At 48.8% G+C, this 21,043-nt stretch overlaps 7 non-coding genes across 7 annotated transcripts; 4 read left to right on the forward strand and 3 right to left on the reverse strand.

Moving 5' to 3' along the window:
• The first annotated feature begins 3,284 nt into the window (after positions 1 to 3,284).
• On the forward strand, positions 3,285 to 3,455 carry LOC138233445 (U1 spliceosomal RNA). Its single transcript, XR_011187554.1, has one exon. It is a non-coding gene; the product is annotated as a U1 spliceosomal RNA (small nuclear RNA).
• A 636-nt stretch (positions 3,456 to 4,091) lies between these two features.
• LOC138233413 (5S ribosomal RNA) lies at positions 4,092 to 4,210 on the reverse strand. Its single transcript, XR_011187525.1, has one exon. It is a non-coding gene; the product is annotated as a 5S ribosomal RNA (ribosomal RNA).
• A 6,940-nt stretch (positions 4,211 to 11,150) lies between these two features.
• On the forward strand, positions 11,151 to 11,320 carry LOC138233335 (U1 spliceosomal RNA). The gene has a single exon (XR_011187453.1). It is a non-coding gene; the product is annotated as a U1 spliceosomal RNA (small nuclear RNA).
• Positions 11,321 to 11,956: 636 nt separating this feature from the next.
• LOC138233424 (5S ribosomal RNA) lies at positions 11,957 to 12,075 on the reverse strand. The gene has a single exon (XR_011187535.1). It is a non-coding gene; the product is annotated as a 5S ribosomal RNA (ribosomal RNA).
• A 1,807-nt stretch (positions 12,076 to 13,882) lies between these two features.
• LOC138233439 (U1 spliceosomal RNA) lies at positions 13,883 to 14,046 on the forward strand. Its single transcript, XR_011187550.1, has one exon. It is a non-coding gene; the product is annotated as a U1 spliceosomal RNA (small nuclear RNA).
• Positions 14,047 to 14,682: 636 nt separating this feature from the next.
• Positions 14,683 to 14,801, reverse strand: LOC138233415 (5S ribosomal RNA). The gene has a single exon (XR_011187526.1). It is a non-coding gene; the product is annotated as a 5S ribosomal RNA (ribosomal RNA).
• A 1,312-nt stretch (positions 14,802 to 16,113) lies between these two features.
• Positions 16,114 to 16,255, forward strand: LOC138233356 (U4 spliceosomal RNA). Its single transcript, XR_011187469.1, has one exon. It is a non-coding gene; the product is annotated as a U4 spliceosomal RNA (small nuclear RNA).
• The last annotated feature ends 4,788 nt before the right edge of the window (positions 16,256 to 21,043 follow it).

Here is a 21,043-nt window from a genome sequence, read left to right on the forward strand (position 1 = left end):
TGGAATGGGGGACCGTTAACCTGCGGCTAATCAATGTGTATTGCCCTACTGACGTGGGAGGAAGGGTGGAGCTACTCAAGGCACTCTCCCCCCTATTGTTATGCAGCACAGACGTGATAGTGGGAGGGGATTTTAATTGTATCTTAGAGCACACAGACAGGCAGTCTAGCTCGCCGATAAAATTGGATTCCAGCTCACTGGCCCTGCAAAACTTAGTTCAAGACTTTAAACTCTCAGACACATATAGATGTATATATCCCACAACAGCAGGATATACATGGTCAGGGAGGAATAGCAGCTCCAGAATTGACTATTGCTTTGTCTCAGAGAGAGTGAAAGTTGTTGGGGTCACTCTTCAGCCTGTCTTCTTCTCAGATCATCAGGCTTTAGGGTGTAGAGTGGAACTCCAGGGCGGGACTGTCTTTGGCCCAGGCCTCTGGAAACTCAACACAAAGCTGCTAGAGAACGAGGGGGTAGTATCCCGCTACAAGGAGAAACTATCACAGTGGCTGTCCTTGCAGTGTCTGTACGGGTCAGTAGGAGAGTGGTGGGAGGAGGTGAAGGTGAGGACAAAGGCCTTTTTCATGGCTGAGGGAAGGAAGGCTGCTGCCAGACGGAGAGGAGTGCTAGCCAGGAAACAGAGGCAGCTGCAGCGTCTCTACACGATGCTGCACAGTGGCTTCGATGTGCTCGAGGATATCGCCCTTTTAAAAAAGGACATCCGGAGCATAGCCGAAGAAAGTAGTCGAGGAGTGCTGTTAAGAAGCAGAGTGCAGTTCTTGGAAGAAAATGAGAAGTGTACTCGCTTCTTTTTCAGGAAAGTGGTAGGCTCCAAGACTGTCATGGAAAGTGTAGTTGATGAGGAGGGACGAGAGAGAACAGAGCCGAGTGCTATCCTCTCCTGCACCGAGGCCTTCTACTCAAGACTGTACAGCTCTACAGAGGTAAAGGATGAAGATATTCATTTTTTTACCTCAAAGCTAGAAAACATTTTGAGTGAAGAAGATAGGGAAGTACTTGAGAGGGATTTGACAGTAGAAGAGCTGAGACAGGCTATGGAGAGCTTACAGAAGGGGAAAACTCCGGGTGCTGACGGGCTCCCTAAAGAATTTTATTGCACCTTTTGGGATCTGCTTCAGGATCCGCTACTGCTCCTATTCGAGGAAAGCTACAAGACAGAATTGCTGCCTGACTCCTTAAGAGAAGGCACTATCTCTCTCTTGTTTAAGAAAGGAGCAAAAAATGACATAAAGAACTGGAGACCCCTCAGCCTGTTAGGCGTGGACACTAAGATCCTGTCCAAAGCCCTTTTCCTGCGCCTACAAAATGTAGTGGCCTCACTGGTAGGGAAAGAACAGACTTGTGGGATAGCAGGACGCCTGATGAGCGACAACCTGGCCTTGTTGAGGGATGTCTGTCTGTACTCTGAGGATCGCTCCCTCCCTCTGTGCATTTTAGGTGTAGACCTAGAAAAGGCCTTTGACCGCCTAAACCGGCAGTACTTAACATCGGTACTTGAGCACATGAAGTTTGGCCCCATCATGAGAAAGTGGATTAACCTGCTGTACACAGGTAGCAACAGCAGAGTCATGGTTAATGGCAATAGATCACGCACCTTTGAAGTCTGTTCAGGGGTGAGGCAGGGCTGCCCATTATCCCCCTTGTTATTCGTTTTGGCTATGGAGCCCTTAGCCTGTGCCTTGCGCCAGGATCAGGCCATTAATGGGATACCAGTGCCTGGAAGTGGGGGAGGAGAGGTAAAGACATCTCTATACATGGATGACGTCACCCTGCTCCTCTCTGACAATGCCTCAATTAGCAGAGCTCTGCAGTGCTGTGATCGGTTCTCTTTGGCTTCCTCCGCAAAAATTAACACATCTAAGAGTGAGATTTTTTATCAGAACTGGAGGGAGCCAAAAGAAGGACATGATCTCAGGCTGCAAGAGAAGAGAATTAAGGTCCTGGGGGTGTATTTTGGAGAAGAGATGGGAACAGTAAATTGGCAGAACAAATTGCCAATCTTAAACAAAAAACTGATGCAATGGAAGGACCGAGACCTCACCATGACAGGGAAGGTGCTGGTCATCAAAGCCGAGCTCTTGCCTGTCTTGAATTTTCTGGCTTCTACCTTCCCAATCCCACACCGTGTTGCGGCGGTGCTGAGGAGATTGATGTTTCAATTTCTATGGGGTGGGAAGCAGGAAAGACTCAGAAGGGAAATAATGTACAGGCCGCTACCCTCAGGGGGGAAGTCTGTCCCAGATATTGCTACGAAGCTGCTGTGCATTTTCCTGGCCTCTGTGCTGAGAGGCTTTGCAACAGCACCTGCAGCGCGTACCTGGACTTATTTTTCCAGGCTCTGGGTAGGTAGGGAGGTGTTCAGAGTGTGGGGTGTCAGACCCAAGCTGGACGTCCCACTCTCTGACACATGCCCTGCAATTTATGGGACAGTTAAAAGTTTTCTAAGATCTCACCCAATTGGCCATATTCCCCTCCGAGATGTCAGCGTCCAAAAACTGGAAGATTTCGTAGCACCCCAGAACAATAGGCAGACCCCTGTGGGCATTTTAACATCAGCCCAAACAAGGAAGGTGTGGAAACACACATCCTCTAAATTTCTGTGCAACATTCACAGAGATTTAGCCTGGAGTGTCGTCCACCAGTGCTTACCGGTACGAACTTTCTTGTACCGTAGGGGCCTCACCCCCAGCCCTCGCTGCGTTAGGGTGGGCTGCGGCGAGGAGGAGACTGTGACCCATCTCCTGTGGTCCTGCTTTTTTGCTAAGGCCTTCTGGGCCCAGTTTGAAGATTGGTTGCAGGCTCTCTCGCCCCAATTTACCCTGACCGCTGCTTTCGTTAGATACGGCATCTCTCCTGTCAAGCTTCCTCCTGACGTGTTTGACAGGATCTGGGCCGTGGTGAACAGTGGGAAAGACGCCCTGTGGAGAGTGAGGAACATGGGGCTGTTCAAAGGCATCGAGGTCCCAGTCAAGGCAGCAGGTAGCCTGGCCCTGTTCATCACCCGAGAGAACTATTACCTCAGAGATCTGTGGAGAGAAGGGAGGGAGGAAGCAGAAAATCTGTGGGAAATAGAGAGCATAGGTCAACATCTCAAGAAACTGTGAAAAACATTATCATGTTTAAATAAAGAATGTGATTTGCACCAGAAAAAAAGTAAATTGTTGCTATGTAACTGTTACCGTGTCAAAATGTAATGAGATGTGATCATATATACTGTTTTAAGTATGTATATTAATGTAAAGCTTTCTGATTTGTGATTTCCTGTATTTTTTTTGTGAAAAGAAAATAAAGTTCTTAAAAATCGAAATCGGTTCACCCAGGGCGAGGCTCGGCCATTGCACTCCGGCTGTGCTGACCCCTGCGAATTCCCCAAATGTGGGAATCTCGACTGCATAATTTCTGGTAGTGGGGGACTGCGTTCGCGCTCTCCCCTGATGTGCTTGGTCCAAAATCAGATACGGGAGGGTTAGGACACCACGAGCTGCGTGGCTGCGGAAGGATCCCGGTTCGACAGGAGTGGACGCCGCTGCTGGTTCTCGCTGGCTTTTAGTTAGGGGTCCGGAGAAGCATCTCAAGCTAGTTCCACTACTCCTTCCGGACGTTCATTCCCTTTTCAAAGTCAGTCGTTTTGCTGTAGTCTGCGTTCTTTAGGCTGATTATCGAGGTTAGCCTTTATTTGGTCATGGGGGGCCTCGGTACTGTATGCTGAGTCTAAAGACAGTTTCACCCGTTTTCTGATTGCTCGGTTCTGTACCAGTGCAGACATGTCAAACAGTGAATGGCTGTACCTCTACTGTATCCGTGCTCAATGAATGAAATCGGTAACAAATGAATATATGTCTAGTTATACGAAAAACGAGTGGTTTATCGACTCATCTTCATTTGCAGATTTAGAGGCAGCTTCGATATTCGTTTTACAGACGGGTTTTTTTTTTTGAATATGGGTCACACACATGCCACAGCAACAAAACATCTCTAGAGATGAGGCTATAGATCACCTTTCCATCCTGCAGGTTTTCCTCCCAAAGCCTACGGCACCAACGGCGACCCCTGCTGGCCGGGAGAGCAAAAGCTTACAGCACCTGGTATTCCCAGGCAGTCTCCCATCCAAGTACTAACCAGGCCCGACGCTGCTTAGCTTCCGAGATCAGACGAGATCGGGCGTGTTCAGGGTGGTGTGGCCGTAAGCGAAAGCCCCGGCGCCTGACTCGCTACTTGAAGCTGTGTGTGGCGGGGGTTCCGTGCCCCCCGAGCGGGACTGAAGGATCGTTCGTGTGCAACTCTTTGGAAAGGAGCTGCTTTCCAAATCGCATTGCGTGCCTGGATGTTGGCGAATGCGCTCCCTTGTGTTGACTCGTCCCGCACTGGAGGAGGACAAACAATCTGCACGGAGGAGCACCAGGCAAGTCTTCACCAGACAAAAACCTCCAGTGCACAGCACTCTGGAAACATTTCGGGGCTTTCGCGTGTTTATTTAAGCACGTAAAGCGCACCAATCCAACACGTCGGCCGGGCGCGCGGCGCCTCCGCCCTCTTGTGGCCTTGCGGCGTCAGAGCAAGAGGCTCCTTCTCGCTGCCCTTCCGCTGTGTTGCAGGGCCCCGAGAGGGAACCCGGAGCGCGCACTTTGTGGGGGGCGGGGGACCGCGTTCGCGCTCTGCCCCCGGTCTCTTGCGCGAGTACTAAATCTCACGGACAGGGGGGCCTCGTCATTGATTGTTACAGGTGAGACGGGGATTAGGAGGAGACCCCGACTGATGGGTAAAGGGGAGCACTAACACCAGAGGGACACCCCCGGCGTCTCTTTTTGAGAGACGCCCTGGGGTTTCCTAATGGCCAAGGAGGGTCGGGACCTCGGTTTGACGCCTCCCCCGAAGGACGGCGCCTGTTTGTGCAGCAGAGTGTCGCCATCAGGAGGCTGGGGCGTAAGAGAGCCACACAGCCCGCAGGGTGAGCGCTCCCTACTGGTCCCAGTCACACCTCTTGCAGGAGCAGCAGCAACCGGAGCTTTTCCGGGGTGGAATCTCCCATCCGGGTGCCGGCCAGGCTCACACCTGCTGGGCTGCCCCGGGGGTGAGCCCAGTCGAGAGTCGCAGGGCCAGATCTAGTCACCGGGGAGAAACGATACAAGTGAAGGATTGCTCGGCTCTCGGCACTTGAAAAGACCGACAAATGTCTCGTTCCCGCCGGAGCTGAATGTACCCGCATGTGTGGTGTCGTCTTCTTCCCCCGCCCCGCTGTGTTTGCTGTATTGTCTCTGAAGCCAGCCCCCCCGAGACGAGACGGGCTGTTCCTGTGCCCCAATTAACACTTTACAGGTGCCATTCCCCGGCATTGTGGCCATTGTCGGTGCTCACACGCGATAAGATAAGGCGGAGGAGAGCGGGGCATGCCCAGCGGCAGACATTCAAGGAGGGGGCAGTGCGAGGTGAGGTGAGGTGCGACACGCCGGAGCCCCGACGCAGCTAATGCGGAGCACTTGTTGGACTGGCATCGAAAGGACGTGTGCGCACGGAGCGAGCCTTCCCTGCGGCGGAGCGCGGGAACTTTCTCCCCCCCTCCCGCTGCAGGAGTTGTGTGCACTGCAGCGGTGCCGAGAGAAAAGCACAGAAGGCAGCAGGCTCTGGAGAGCAGGTAAGAGACGGAGCCTTGTGGGCAGGCGAGCAGGCCCGTTTTTTGGAAATTGCTGAAAAGGTTTGTTCGGTGTGTGGCAGGCGCACGTCGCGAGCTTGCGTGGCGATCTGCCGGTCTGGAGTTATGCAAATGAGGCCGAATTGCATCCCGGGACATGCTGCGAATGCGCAACGGCGACTGCAGATGTGTAGGAAACGGCGCGCTCGTTTTCTCGTTTTGCCCACACTTTTGAGTGTTAGTGTGGCGTGTGAGTGTGTGAAAGAGTGGGCCCAGCAGGAGGCGGTGGCGTGCGGGGCGAGGAGGTGGCCTAGGCTGCGCGATTTGTGCTGTGGGTGCGGGCCGCTTGCAGGGGCCTGTTTAACTCATACTTACCTGGCAGGGGAGATACCTTGATCAGCCTGTAGGTGGAGTAGTTGGATTGTTTTTCTTTTGTTGGAAGCAGTGTTCGATTTGCAGTTTTTGAAATGGCAACCTTTGGATCCCGTAAGAATGCTGTACGTTTTGAGCTCTTGGATGACCTCTTCATGGATCGTATGCAGTTCAGCAGAAAAGTGTTACAGAAGGAACTTGGCTTTGAACCTCGGCACTTGGATTTCATCTTCGCTCTCCCAGGTCAGAAAGCATTTGAGGTTGTATTTGCTACCTATCCTCTGTTTGAACAATGCGTGGATGTGTTTGAGGCAAAAAGAGGCAAAGTTCCTGCACTTGAGAAGATCAACTTGCAGCCTCTGACACAGAGAGAGAGGAAAACGGTGCATGTTGTTATGTTCTCGGAACTGGCAAAGACGGAGGACATTCACACCTGGCTTAACCAGTACTGCACCGTCCACCATGGAACTGAGGTTAGAGATGTTGATGGTATAAAAACAGGAGCAAGGAAATTCGAGGTTCGCTTGCTACCGGACAGCGTAAATGGAGGCTTAAGGCACCTGCCCTCTACAATCCGGCTGGGCGCCTGCAATGGCTATGTGTTTTATGTGGGACAACCAAAGGTGTGTCGGCGCTGTGGTGCTGTGGGACACCTGGCATCGTCCTGCACTGTGAAATGCTGCAAGACCTGTGGCAAACAGGGACATTTAGCCTCTGACTGTTCAATGCTGCCAAAGTGCAATTTATGTGGCTCGGAAGGACACGTTTTTAAGAACTGCCCTCACGCCTACGCCAATAAACTCAAAATGAGAAAGGATGAGGCAGTTCTTGTTTCAGCCAAACCGGCCCGAAAATCCAAAGCAAACAACAAGTCAAACAAAGAACCCTTGTTGGACAAAGACTCTCAGCCTCCAGCCAGGATCAGTCCTGCTGTGGCTCCGGGGCTGGTGGAAGAGAAATCCACTACGCCCCCACAACCGCAGACTGCACCAGACAAGCACGAGGGTTTGAAAACCCCCGAGAACAGCGAGGACCCCTCCCCCACTCCTGCTCCTCAGAACGAGGGCCAGTGTGGGGCCCCCCGGTGGAGCGGGTCCAGCGAGGATACCCAGGATTCAGCGGAGCTGCTTTTCTCAGACTCTGCAAGTGCTACAGATGCCCTCCTCTCCTCCATCCAGTCCATCACGGAGGATCTGCAGCAGCTGGTGGGTGAGGGGGAAGAGGAGACTGGTGCATCGGCTGCACCCCTTTCCCCTCAGTGCTCCCAGGAGCTGGACTTGAGGAAAAGAAAAAATGACTCTGTTTTCTCCCCGAGCGAGGAGGAAGGAGAGCATGGCGATGGGGACAGCTGGAACCTCTCCACCCCTCCCTCTACCCCCTTCCTTGAAATGGACTCTGTGAACGCTTTTACTGCTGCCACCCTGATGAAGGCTCATTCAGAGGATGGCTGGCAGGAAATTGGTAAGAAGAAAAAGAAAAAGAAAAAGGTAACAGGTGAGACCGAAGAGAAATGTGTTTTGTAAAGACTGGTTCCACTTTCTTATGTAATATGGCTCTTAACATAATTTCTCTTAACACAAGAGGTATCAATGACAGAGTTAAATGCCAGTCTGTCTTTGATTACCTCCAGCAGAGAGAGGGAGATGTGTTGATGTTGCAGGAGTGTGCTTTAGCCTATCAAGAGAGGTATAAAAGTTTTGAAGATAGGTGGGATAAAGGGCCTTCTGTTTGGTCAGGGGACAATAACAACAGAGCCTCTGGCGTGGCCATTCTTTTCAAAGGATGGGCTTTCAAATTGAAAAGTATTCAGAGGGTCATAGATGGCAGGTTGCTGTGTGTGGATGTGGAATGGGGGACCGTTAACCTGCGGCTAATCAATGTGTATTGCCCTACTGACGTAGGAGGAAGGGTGGAGCTACTCAAGGCACTCTCCCCCCTATTGTTATGCAGCACAGACGTGATAGTGGGAGGGGATTTTAATTGTATCTTAGAGCACACAGACAGGCAGTCTAGCTCGCCGATAAAATTGGATTCCAGCTCACTGGCCCTGCAAAACTTAGTTCAAGACTTTAAACTCTCAGACACATATAGATGTATATATCCCACAACAGCAGGATATACATGGTCAGGGAGGAATAGCAGCTCCAGAATTGACTATTGCTTTGTCTCAGAGAGAGTGAAAGTTGTTGGGGTCACTCTTCAGCCTGTCTTCTTCTCAGATCATCAGGCTTTAGGGTGTAGAGTGGAACTCCAGGGCGGGACTGTCTTTGGCCCAGGCCTCTGGAAACTCAACACAAAGCTGCTAGAGAACGAGGGGGTAGTATCCCGCTACAAGGAGAAACTATCACAGTGGCTGTCCTTGCAGTGTCTGTACGGGTCAGTAGGAGAGTGGTGGGAGGAGGTGAAGGTGAGGACAAAGGCCTTTTTCATGGCTGAGGGAAGGAAGGCTGCTGCCAGACGGAGAGGAGTGCTAGCCAGGAAACAGAGGCAGCTGCAGCGTCTCTACACGATGCTGCACAGTGGCTTCGATGTGCTCGAGGATATCGCCCTTTTAAAAAAGGACATCCGGAGCATAGCCGAAGAAAGTAGTCGAGGAGTGCTGTTAAGAAGCAGAGTGCAGTTCTTGGAAGAAAATGAGAAGTGTACTCGCTTCTTTTTCAGGAAAGTGGTAGGCTCCAAGACTGTCATGGAAAGTGTAGTTGATGAGGAGGGACGAGAGAGAACAGAGCCGAGTGCTATCCTCTCCTGCACCGAGGCCTTCTACTCAAGACTGTACAGCTCTACAGAGGTAAAGGATGAAGATATTCATTTTTTTACCTCAAAGCTAGAAAACATTTTGAGTGAAGAAGATAGGGAAGTACTTGAGAGGGATTTGACAGTAGAAGAGCTGAGACAGGCTATGGAGAGCTTACAGAAGGGGAAAACTCCGGGTGCTGACGGGCTCCCTAAAGAATTTTATTGCACCTTTTGGGATCTGCTTCAGGATCCGCTACTGCTCCTATTCGAGGAAAGCTACAAGACAGAATTGCTGCCTGACTCCTTAAGAGAAGGCACTATCTCTCTCTTGTTTAAGAAAGGAGCAAAAAATGACATAAAGAACTGGAGACCCCTCAGCCTGTTAGGCGTGGACACTAAGATCCTGTCCAAAGCCCTTTTCCTGCGCCTACAAAATGTAGTGGCCTCACTGGTAGGGAAAGAACAGACTTGTGGGATAGCAGGACGCCTGATGAGCGACAACCTGGCCTTGTTGAGGGATGTCTGTCTGTACTCTGAGGATCGCTCCCTCCCTCTGTGCATTTTAGGTGTAGACCTAGAAAAGGCCTTTGACCGCCTAAACCGGCAGTACTTAACATCGGTACTTGAGCACATGAAGTTTGGCCCCATCATGAGAAAGTGGATTAACCTGCTGTACACAGGTAGCAACAGCAGAGTCATGGTTAATGGCAATAGATCACGCACCTTTGAAGTCTGTTCAGGGGTGAGGCAGGGCTGCCCATTATCCCCCTTGTTATTCGTTTTGGCTATGGAGCCCTTAGCCTGTGCCTTGCGCCAGGATCAGGCCATTAATGGGATACCAGTGCCTGGAAGTGGGGGAGGAGAGGTAAAGACATCTCTATACATGGATGACGTCACCCTGCCCCTCTCTGACAATGCCTCAATTAGCAGAGCTCTGCAGTGCTGTGATCGGTTCTCTTTGGCTTCCTCCGCAAAAATTAACACATCTAAGAGTGAGATTTTTTATCAGAACTGGAGGGAGCCAAAAGAAGAACATGATCTCAGGCTGCAAGAGAAGAGAATTAAGGTCCTGGGGGTGTATTTTGGAGAAGAGATGGGAACAGTAAATTGGCAGAACAAATTGCCAATCTTAAACAAAAAACTGATGCAATGGAAGGACCGAGACCTCACCATGACAGGGAAGGTGCTGGTCATCAAAGCCGAGCTCTTGCCTGTCTTGAATTTTCTGGCTTCTACCTTCCCAATCCCACACCGTGTTGCGGCGGTGCTGAGGAGATTGATGTTTCAATTTCTATGGGGTGGGAAGCAGGAAAGACTCAGAAGGGAAATAATGTACAGGCCGCTACCCTCAGGGGGGAAGTCTGTCCCAGATATTGCTACGAAGCTGCTGTGCATTTTCCTGGCCTCTGTGCTGAGAGGCTTTGCAACAGCACCTGCAGCGCGTACCTGGACTTATTTTTCCAGGCTCTGGGTAGGTAGGGAGGTGTTCAGAGTGTGGGGTGTCAGACCCAAGCTGGACGTCCCACTCTCTGACACATGCCCTGCAATTTATGGGACAGTTAAAAGTTTTCTAAGATCTCACCCAATTGGCCATATTCCCCTCCGAGATGTCAGCGTCCAAAAACTGGAAGATTTCGTAGCACCCCAGAACAATAGGCAGACCCCTGTGGGCATTTTAACATCAGCCCAAACAAGGAAGGTGTGGAAACACACATCCTCTAAATTTCTGTGCAACATTCACAGAGATTTAGCCTGGAGTGTCGTCCACCAGTGCTTACCGGTACGAACTTTCTTGTACCGTAGGGGCCTCACCCCCAGCCCTCGCTGCGTTAGGGTGGGCTGCGGCGAGGAGGAGACTGTGACCCATCTCCTGTGGTCCTGCTTTTTTGCTAAGGCCTTCTGGGCCCAGTTTGAAGATTGGTTGCAGGCTCTCTCGCCCCAATTTACCCTGACCGCTGCTTTCGTTAGATACGGCATCTCTCCTGTCAAGCTTCCTCCTGACGTGTTTGACAGGATCTGGGCCGTGGTGAACAGTGGGAAAGACGCCCTGTGGAGAGTGAGGAACATGGGGCTGTTCAAAGGCATCGAGGTCCCAGTCAAGGCAGCAGGTAGCCTGGCCCTGTTCATCACCCGAGAGAACTATTACCTCAGAGATCTGTGGAGAGAAGGGAGGGAGGAAGCAGAAAATCTGTGGGAAATAGAGAGCATAGGTCAACATCTCAAGAAACTGTGAAAAACATTATCATGTTTAAATAAAGAATGTGATTTGCACCAGAAAAAAAGAAAATTGTTGCTATGTAACTGTTACCGTGTCAAAATGTAATGAGATGTGATCATATATACTGTTTTAAGTATGTATATTAATGTAAAGCTTTCTGATTTGTGATTTCCTGTATTTTTTTGTGAAAAGAAAATAAAGTTCTTAAAAATCGAAATCGGTTCACCCAGGGCGAGGCTCGGCCATTGCACTCCGGCTGTGCTGACCCCTGCGAATTCCCCAAATGTGGGAATCTCGACTGCATAATTTCTGGTAGTGGGGGACTGCGTTCGCGCTCTCCCCTGATGTGCTTGGTCCAAAATCAGATACGGGAGGGTTAGGACACCACGAGCTGCGTGGCTGCGGAAGGATCCCGGTTCGACAGGAGTGGACGCCGCTGCTGGTTCTCGCTGGCTTTTAGTTAGGGGTCCGGAGAAGCATCTCAAGCTAGTTCCACTACTCCTTCCGGACGTTCATTCCCTTTTCAAAGTCAGTCGTTTTGCTGTAGTCTGCGTTCTTTAGGCTGATTATCGAGGTTAGCCTTTATTTGGTCATGGGGGGCCTCGGTACTGTATGCTGAGTCTAAAGACAGTTTCACCCGTTTTCTGATTGCTCGGTTCTGTACCAGTGCAGACATGTCAAACAGTGAATGGCTGTACCTCTACTGTATCCGTGCTCAATGAATGAAATCGGTAACAAATGAATATATGTCTAGTTATACGAAAAACGAGTGGTTTATCGACTCATCTTCATTTGCAGATTTAGAGGCAGCTTCGATATTCGTTTTACAGACGGGTTTTTTTTTTTGAATATGGGTCACACACATGCCACAGCAACAAAACATCTCTAGAGATGAGGCTATAGATCACCTTTCCATCCTGCAGGTTTTCCTCCCAAAGCCTACGGCACCAACGGCGACCCCTGCTGGCCGGGAGAGCAAAAGCTTACAGCACCTGGTATCCCCAGGCAGTCTCCCATCCAAGTACTAACCAGGCCCGACGCTGCTTAGCTTCCGAGATCAGACGAGATCGGGCGTGTTCAGGGTGGTGTGGCCGTAAGCGAAAGCCCCGGCGCCTGACTCGCTACTTGAAGCTGTGTGTGGCGGGGGTTCCGTGCCCCCCGAGCGGGACTGAAGGATCGTTCGTGTGCAACTCTTTGGAAAGGAGCTGCTTTCCAAATCGCATTGCGTGCCTGGATGTTGGCGAATGCGCTCCCTTGTGTTGACTCGTCCCGCACTGGAGGAGGACAAACAATCTGCACGGAGGAGCACCAGGCAAGTCTTCACCAGACAAAAACCTCCAGTGCACAGCACTCTGGAAACATTTCGGGGCTTTCGCGTGTTTATTTCAGCACGTAAAGCGCACCGGTCCAACACGTCGGCCGGGCGCGCGGCGCCTCCGCCCTCTTGTGGCCTTGCGGCGTCAGAGCAAGAGGCTCCTTCTCGCTGCCCTTCCGCTGTGTTGCAGGGCCCCGAGAGGGAACCCGGAGCGCGCACTTTGTGGGGGGCGGGGGACCGCGTTCGCGCTCTGCCCCCGGTCTCTTGCGCGAGTACTAAATCTCACGGACAGGGGGGCCTCGTCATTGATTGTTACAGGTGAGACGGGGATTAGGAGGAGACCCCGACTGATGGGTAAAGGGGAGCACTAACACCAGAGGGACACCCCCGGCGTCTCTTTTTGAGAGACGCCCTGGGGTTTCCTAATGGCCAAGGAGGGTCGGGACCTCGGTTTGACGCCTCCCCCGAAGGACGGCGCCTGTTTGTGCAGCAGAGTGTCGCCATCAGGAGGCTGGGGCGTAAGAGAGCCACACAGCCCGCAGGGTGAGCGCTCCCTACTGGTCCCAGTCACACCTCTTGCAGGAGCAGCAGCAACCGGAGCTTTTCCGGGGTGGAATCTCCCATCCGGGTGCCGGCCAGGCTCACACCTGCTGGGCTGCCCCGGGGGTGAGCCCAGTCGAGAGTCGCAGGGCCAGATCTAGTCACCGGGGAGAAACGATACAAGTGAAGGATTGCTCGGCTCTCGGCACTTGAAAAGACCGACAAATGTCTCGTTCCCGCCGGAGCTGAATGTACCCGCATGTGTGGTGTCGTCTTCTTCCCCCGCCCCGCTGTGTTTGCTGTATTGTCTCTGAAGCCGGCCCCCCCGAGACGAGACGGGCTGTTCCTGTGCCCCAATTAACACTTTACAGGTGCCATTCCCCGGCATTGTGGCCATTGTCGGTGCTCACACGCGATAAGATAAGGCGGAGGAGAGCGGGGCATGCCCAGCGGCAGACATTCAAGGAGGGGGCAGTGCGAGGTGAGGTGAGGTGCGACACGCCGGAGCCCCGACGCAGCTAATGCGGAGCACTTGTTGGACTGGCATCGAAAGGACGTGTGCGCACGGAGCGAGCCTTCCCTGCGGCGGAGCGCGGGAACTTTCTCCCCCCCTCCCGCTGCAGGAGTTGTGTGCACTGCAGCGGTGCCGAGAGAAAAGCACAGAAGGCAGCAGGCTCTGGAGAGCAGGTAAGAGACGGAGCCTTGTGGGCAGGCGAGCAGGCCCGTTTTTTGGAAATTGCTGAAAAGGTTTGTTCGGTGTGTGGCAGGCGCACGTCGCGAGCTTGCGTGGCGATCTGCCGGTCTGGAGTTATGCAAATGAGGCCGAATTGCATCCCGGGACATGCTGCGAATGCGCAACGGCGACTGCAGATGTGTAGGAAACGGCGCGCTCGTTTTCTCGTTTTGCCCACACTTTTGAGTGTTAGTGTGGCGTGTGAGTGTGTGAAAGAGTGGGCCCAGCAGGAGGCGGTGGCGTGCGGGGCGAGGAGGTGGCCTAGGCTGCGCGATTTGTGCTGTGGGTGCGGGCCGCTTGCAGGGGCCTGTTTAACTCATACTTACCTGGCAGGGGAGATACCTTGATCAAGAAGGAGGTTCACCCAGGGCGAGGCTCGGCCATTGCACTCCGGCTGTGCTGACCCCTGCGAATTCCCCAAATGTGGGAATCTCGACTGCATAATTTCTGGTAGTGGGGGACTGCGTTCGCGCTCTCCCCTGATGTGCTTGGTCCAAAATCAGATACGGGAGGGTTAGGACACCACGAGCTGCGTGGCTGCGGAAGGATCCCGGTTCGACAGGAGTGGACGCCGCTGCTGGTTCTCGCTGGCTTTTAGTTAGGGGTCCGGAGAAGCATCTCAAGCTAGTTCCACTACTCCTCCCGGACGTTCATTCCCTTTTCAAAGTCAGTCGTTTTGCTGTAGTCTGCGTTCTTTAGGCTGATTATCGAGGTTAGCCTTTATTTGGTCATGGGGGGCCTCGGTACTGTATGCTGAGTCTAAAGACAGTTTCACCCGTTTTCTGATTGCTCGGTTCTGTACCAGTGCAGACATGTCAAACAGTGAATGGCTGTACCTCTACTGTATCCGTGCTCAATGAATGAAATCGGTAACAAATGAATATATGTCTAGTTATACGAAAAACGAGTGGTTTATCGACTCATCTTCATTTGCAGATTTAGAGGCAGCTTCGATATTCGTTTTACAGACGGGTTTTTTTTTTTGAATATGGGTCACACACATGCCACAGCAACAAAACATCTCTAGAGATGAGGCTGTAGATCACCTTTCCATCCTGCAGGTTTTCCTCCCAAAGCCTACGGCACCAACGGCGACCCCTGCTGGCCGGGAGAGCAAAAGCTTACAGCACCTGGTATTCCCAGGCAGTCTCCCATCCAAGTACTAACCAGGCCCGACGCTGCTTAGCTTCCGAGATCAGACGAGATCGGGCGTGTTCAGGGTGGTGTGGCCGTAAGCGAAAGCCCCGGCGCCTGACTCGCTACTTGAAGCTGTGTGTGGCGGGGCTTCCGTGCCCCCCGAGCGGGACTGAAGGATCGTTCGTGTGCAACTCTTTGGAAAGGAGCTGCTTTCCAAATCGCATTGCGTGCCTGGATGTTGGCGAATGCGCTCCCTTGTGTTGACTCGTCCCGCACTGGAGGAGGACAAACAATCTGCACGGAGGAGCACCAGGCAAGTCTTCACCAGACAAAAACCTCCAGTGCACAGCACTCTGGAAACATTTCGGGGCTTTCGCGTGTTTATTTCAGCACGTAAAGCGCACCGGTCCAACACGTCGGCCGGGCGCGCGGTGCCTCCGCCCTCTTGCTGCCCCTGCAGCTGCTTCACTTTTCCCTTTAGTTGCCATCGATTTTTTTGTAGTGCTATACATATACGATTGAGGTATCTTAGAGTTCTCCTTCGAAGACCCAGCACTCTCTTTTCTTTTCCCAGTGTTACTCATATCGGACTTTTTAAACCTAAAAAAAAATCGTTTTTTTTTCTTTCAATTATAACTGAAGTTTAAACAACTAGTGTTAAGTCCTTATTTTTCTGTAGTCAAAAAAAGCAAAAATTAACATTCAGGTCATGAAAAACTCAAAAAAACTCCCCAACCACTAAACTTTACCTCCCACCTGAGCGCCATCTTGAACGCCCCTACCACCAGAGAATGCTCACGATTTCGGAAGCTGTCTCCGGGACGTGCTGATTCCACACATCCTGAATAAATCATGATATTGTTAGTTGCTGTAGCTAGACGTTCAAATGAGTTTCATGGCCAGATGGACTGTTTCCTCCAGCGGTATAATATTGCAGTGAGACAGCACGATGCCTGCAAGACTATGTCACGCTAAACGCCACAGATTGTGTTTGTCCGTTCGTGTCAGTCGTCCCGCAGCCACGGGAAGTGGGACACAAACATGCTGCAATGCTTTCAAGACGTTAGGATTTGTTTGTGCAACATCCAAGAGGAGTACTTGTGGCTTGAATGTGAACTGTACGTGCCCGCCCCCTTTCCTCTGTAGTGCATGAGTTCCTCCCGGCATGCCCTTCGTCATTGTTCTGTCATCTTGTATTTAAAGGGTTGTATTTCTGCTGCTGAAAATAAGCAACGGTTTTCTCACAACGCCCTTTGTTCCCAATGGAGCCCTTGTCTGTCATGAAATTCTTCAAAACCTCAAGCTAGAAGAAGAAGAAGAATACGACAAATATGAAGCGTTATAGCAACGACATGCCATGACACGATCGATAACGATTTCCATAGGATCCCCGCGGTTGCCTGGCAACCGTCAGCTTTGCGCAGTGGCAGTATCGTAGCCTGTGAGGGTTAGCCGAGGCGCGATTATTGCTAGTTGAAAACTTTTCCCAATACCCCGCTTCCGCCGGTTTGCAATACAATCGGCGAAAGCAATTTTTGACAGTCTCGTCAGAGACTGAGCAAGGTGTTTAAAGACAGATTTGGTCACGGTGATATCATGGTAGAAAGAAACGAACTTGTTACGTGTCAACAGAAACGCTCTTTAGCTCTTTCAGCTTTATGCAAAGAACAGCGTCTGTCGAGATTACTTTTGTGTCAGCGCGAAACGCCGTGTGCTTGTCAGTATGATTTCATATTGCTCGTAGCGGCGCCTGGCTTTTGTCTGTCAAACGTTAGGTTGCGCTTCTTCATGCTGCATCGTCGGCATGAGTGGAGCATTTTAAACGTCTGTACTTACTGCGCCCCATAAGAAATCGTTTGTCCCCATTCAAAAGAGATTGTGCGATGTCCTGCAGCGTTCGCAAAGCAAACCTTTGACAGTTTGAAAAGAGGAATTTATTCTGCTTCCTGTGCGTGCAGTAGTTACAAAGTTGAACGTCTTTACACGATCTGCTGCAGTTTTCAGTGGGTGGGCTTTGTCAAATGGCTTGGAAAAACGCACTGTGTTTCTGCTCGGGAAACATCATGAGCAGTGTCCTGCATGTTTTCTGTGTATAGCTGTCTTTTAACGCATACAGAATTCATTCGAAATCATTGATTTCTCCAATTAACAAGGGTCTCTTTTTGAACCTGCCAGAAGCATTCTTTCAATGTAACAGATTTACTCCGGGGAAGGGCAGCATGACATTGAGAGTAGCTCAAGCTTTCAGCACCTTTATCTGACTGCATGTATGCAGACACTGCTCAGAATCCCCTGTAAGATTCTCCTTCAATTCCGTTTTGCAGTGCTTTAGCTCTTTCAAAAGGCTTCGCTTTGCTAGTCACAATCCAAGGCTCATGACAGCATTTGAAAACATTCGTAACTGCGTTGGCCGGGAATCGAACCTGGGTTAACTGCTTTGAAGGCAGCTATGCGCAACACTGGCTCGCTCCAGAATAAATCTCACGTCGAGGGCTTATTTTTTTCCATTTTACCGTGAGTCGGGCTCAGCTGCACAGAGGAGAGAGCAGAGCAATGAGGTCACGGGGACAGGGGAGTCACACGCTGGCGGTTTGAATACGCGGAAGATCACTGAGGGATCCACAGTATATGGACTCTCCGTGCGCCATCAGTCCGCACTCCGGACTCTGAATCCTGCCATCCGAGTTAAGATCTCGGCGGAACCTGAGGCGCAGTTCCTTCTTAAAACGTAATCTGGTGAGCATTTCTAGAATCGTACTTGTATAGATGCAGCCTTTAATGTGTTGCTAGGTTAAAATTGATGACTTCTTGTATTTCAGTAGGCAACTGCCCTCTTGATTTCGGATTTAATTTCTTTATTACAGGGGCGCTTTTATGAAGACAGAGTCATGTTCAGGTACTTTGCTTGATGGAGGAAGCTCATTTCGGACTCTGTGATCTGCTCACCTGGAAAGGTCTGCTATACTACTACAAGAGAGAAGTAGAGTCTGGAAGAAGGGACAATTTTATGATGCTTTGGAAGATAATGTTTTTTTTTTCTTATACTGAAAATGAAAGGTAGTTGTTTCTATATGGACTCAGTCTTTGGAATTTGTATATATATATTTCAGTGATCCCTCAGCCATTCCTTCTGTATTGTAATTCAATTTCTCTTTTAAAATTCCTTCCCCACTTCTAGGACCTGCAGTTGCTGAACTCCACAATGGCTTCTATTGGAAAGTCTGTGACTGAGACCAAGTGTTCACTTTATTATGAAACCATTATTTATTTAGGAGCAATGAGCAATTCTTATATAAATGCAATAAAATCATTATGCTCAAACTATGAGAGAGAAAATTAAGGATAATTTAAGAAATCAGTCTTAGCTTGTTTCTATACACAGATGGTATTATTTATTTTCAAAGGAAACCCGCGAGGATTCCCCTGGTGTGCAAGATGTGCCTGAATACTCTTGATCAGCTTCCTGCTCACTTGAAGAGGGCGTGTATGAAGCACGCCACGGCAGAAAACATCAGGATGGCCTCTCAACAGGCGAGGGAGGACATGATGAATCACCTGAAGAACGGGGTCATCGTGGATTACCACAGAATAGAGATCGTGTCTGGTGAGGCAAACAGGATAGTGGTTGTAAGACTGCTAGAGTCCTTGGGCCTTTTTGTACATGGGAAGCCTGAAGACACATTGGCAAGGTGAGATATTTTTAATCTGTAAGGCTTCTGTAGTTTCTTTTTGAAATCATTGTTACAACATATTATGTAAAAGCATGTTGAAAAGAATCTACCTGCATTCCAGCGGCCCTGAGCAAGAGGCCGCAGTCCAGGAGGAAGAGATGCCAGAGGCTGCTCTAGAAACTGAAACAGAAGCGGATAAGGAAGGGGAAGATGTGAGCTCTGAAGAACTCTATCAGCAGTAAGACTTTTTATTTTTCAGATGTATCTATTTTTTACTAAAATTCTAATTTGTCTTATAGGTATAAAATGTTTAAACCGGTGTTTTATATCCTTACAGGCCCTGAGTAGTTAAAAAGTATCAGCAGGCCGGAAGAGAGTGGCCCAAGCTGGACTCTATAGAAAGCACTCCCTGGATGCTCCTCTCCTGATTGGATTCAAACAGTACCTTACCAAGGATCTGGGAGTGGCAAATTATTCTCAGGAGGTATTTATTTTTTAAAGGCATTTAAAATTAAGCAATGGTATCTTCATTGTAAATGTTTTTATTTCTTAGCTTAAAATTCACCCATGTGAAATGATGTCAGCCATAAACATCATGACTCTATATTTCCTACCTGAATCTATTCTACTTAAATTATTACATTATACACAATTTGAGTTCATTTTAAAAAGTAAAAGGTAATGAAAGGAATGCATTTTCATAAGAAAGATAATACCGATATGCATGTGATAATCTTCCTTATATCATGTAGTGCATCATTTGGACACTTTGTGGGCTTCAAATACAAAGAAAATCATGTTCTATGGTACAAGATAAATACAAAACTTAAGCTTTTATTTTAATTAGATTTCTTTATAAAGCATAAGCAATCATTTATTACATCGCTTCTTGAATTAAATCTTTTGACAAGAGGTAAGACTTCTGTTACATTTAAACCCATGTTTAGCTGTGTTTTTTAGATTTAACTGAACCAATTTCTGTGTGTGATAATGTCCTTGAATTCTGACAACATCACACTAAATTACATGATATAAAACAGCTAATGTTTCTAGAGATAAAGTTTCTGAGATGCTTCTAATTACTTTTTATTACCAGGGACAGTTTAATTCACCTTGTACAGTACTGTAAGACCAAGATGCTTTTTTTAAAAGTTATTTAACATTTTATAGAACTTTGTCTACTATGGCAACATGATGTGCTTGGTGAAACTTGGAAAAATACTGCTTGGCCACTTATCTTAAGATAAAGATAGGATAAAGGTTTATCTTTTGCACCTACCTGACCCCCAGGGAAGGCCAATGCTTTCTAAGTTGATGGTTCCCTACAGTAGACTGTACTTTAATTTCAAAGGTAATGTATATTGACCCAAATCAGTTTTGGAATCCAATCTACTGACGAGATGGAGCACATCCTTTTTTCAGGATTTTAGCATCATACGTTTGGTATATTTAGTCCCTAATGCTGAAAGAAATGATCATAGAACATTTGGACACTTTGTGGGCTTGAAATACAAAGCAAATCATGTTCTATGGTACAAGATAAATACAAAACTTAAGCTTTTATTTTAATTAGATTTGTTTATAAAGCATAAGCAATCATTTATTACATTAATATATGTAAAAATAACATTTTAGCATCATACGTTTAGTATATTTAGTCCCTAATGCTGAAAGAAATGATCATAGAACATGACATCTAACCTTACCTGCGGTGTTTTTAATCCCTATTGCTCAATGCACGGTGAAAGCATTCCATACATGTGTCTGACAATGAGGAATGGGCCCCTGAGACAGTCATTTGCCTGTTTCACAAATGATCGTATTTTACTAGAGATTCTGCTTGGGATTCAGATGTGCATTCGGACAGCAATCCCTTTCAAGAAATGATATGTTCTGGATGAGGTCAAAGGTGCTGGAACACTGTATCTAGGATGTGTTTGCAGAGACTGTGTGTCTCCTGCTTCAACCCAGTGATAAACAGATGTGCTCCTTTAATTTATTGGTACATGCCCAGGGCAGTAAGCAGTCTGAGGATTTATTTCCAGATGGCATAGAGCAGTGAAGCAGTGAAGTAGTGCAAAACACTGGATCATTATATTATTAGAATCTATTCTACTTAAATTATTACATTATACTCAATTTGAGTTCATTTTAAAAAGTAAAAGGTAATGAAAGGAATGCATTTTCATAAGAAAGATAATACCGATATGCATGTGATAATCTTCCTTATATCATGTAGTGCGTCATTTGGACACTTTGTGGGCTTGAAATACAAAGAAAATCATGTTCTATGGTACAAGATAAATACAAAACTTAAGCTTTTATTTTAATTAGATTTGTTTCTAAAGCATAAGCAATCATTTATTACATTAATATATGTGAAAATAACATTTTAGCATCATATGTTTAGTATATTTAGTCCCTAATGCCGAAAGAAATGATCATTTGTTTAACATGCACAGGTCTGTCTCAAAGGATGCAGTACTCCTGAAGGGTCTCAAACCCTACATTTCGGATGCCTAGCTGTATCCCTCACATGTGGCACCTCAGAATGACTTCTAACCTTACCTGTGGTGTATTCAGTCCCTATTGCTCAATGCACGGTGTACATACTGCATACATGTGTCTTGAGAATGAGGAATGGGCCCCTGAGACAGTCATTTGCCTGTTT

The sequence above is a fragment of the Lepisosteus oculatus genome, unplaced genomic scaffold, assembly GCF_040954835.1.
Source record: "Lepisosteus oculatus isolate fLepOcu1 unplaced genomic scaffold, fLepOcu1.hap2 HAP2_SCAFFOLD_67, whole genome shotgun sequence".
Taxonomy (NCBI): Eukaryota; Metazoa; Chordata; class Actinopteri; order Semionotiformes; family Lepisosteidae; genus Lepisosteus; species Lepisosteus oculatus.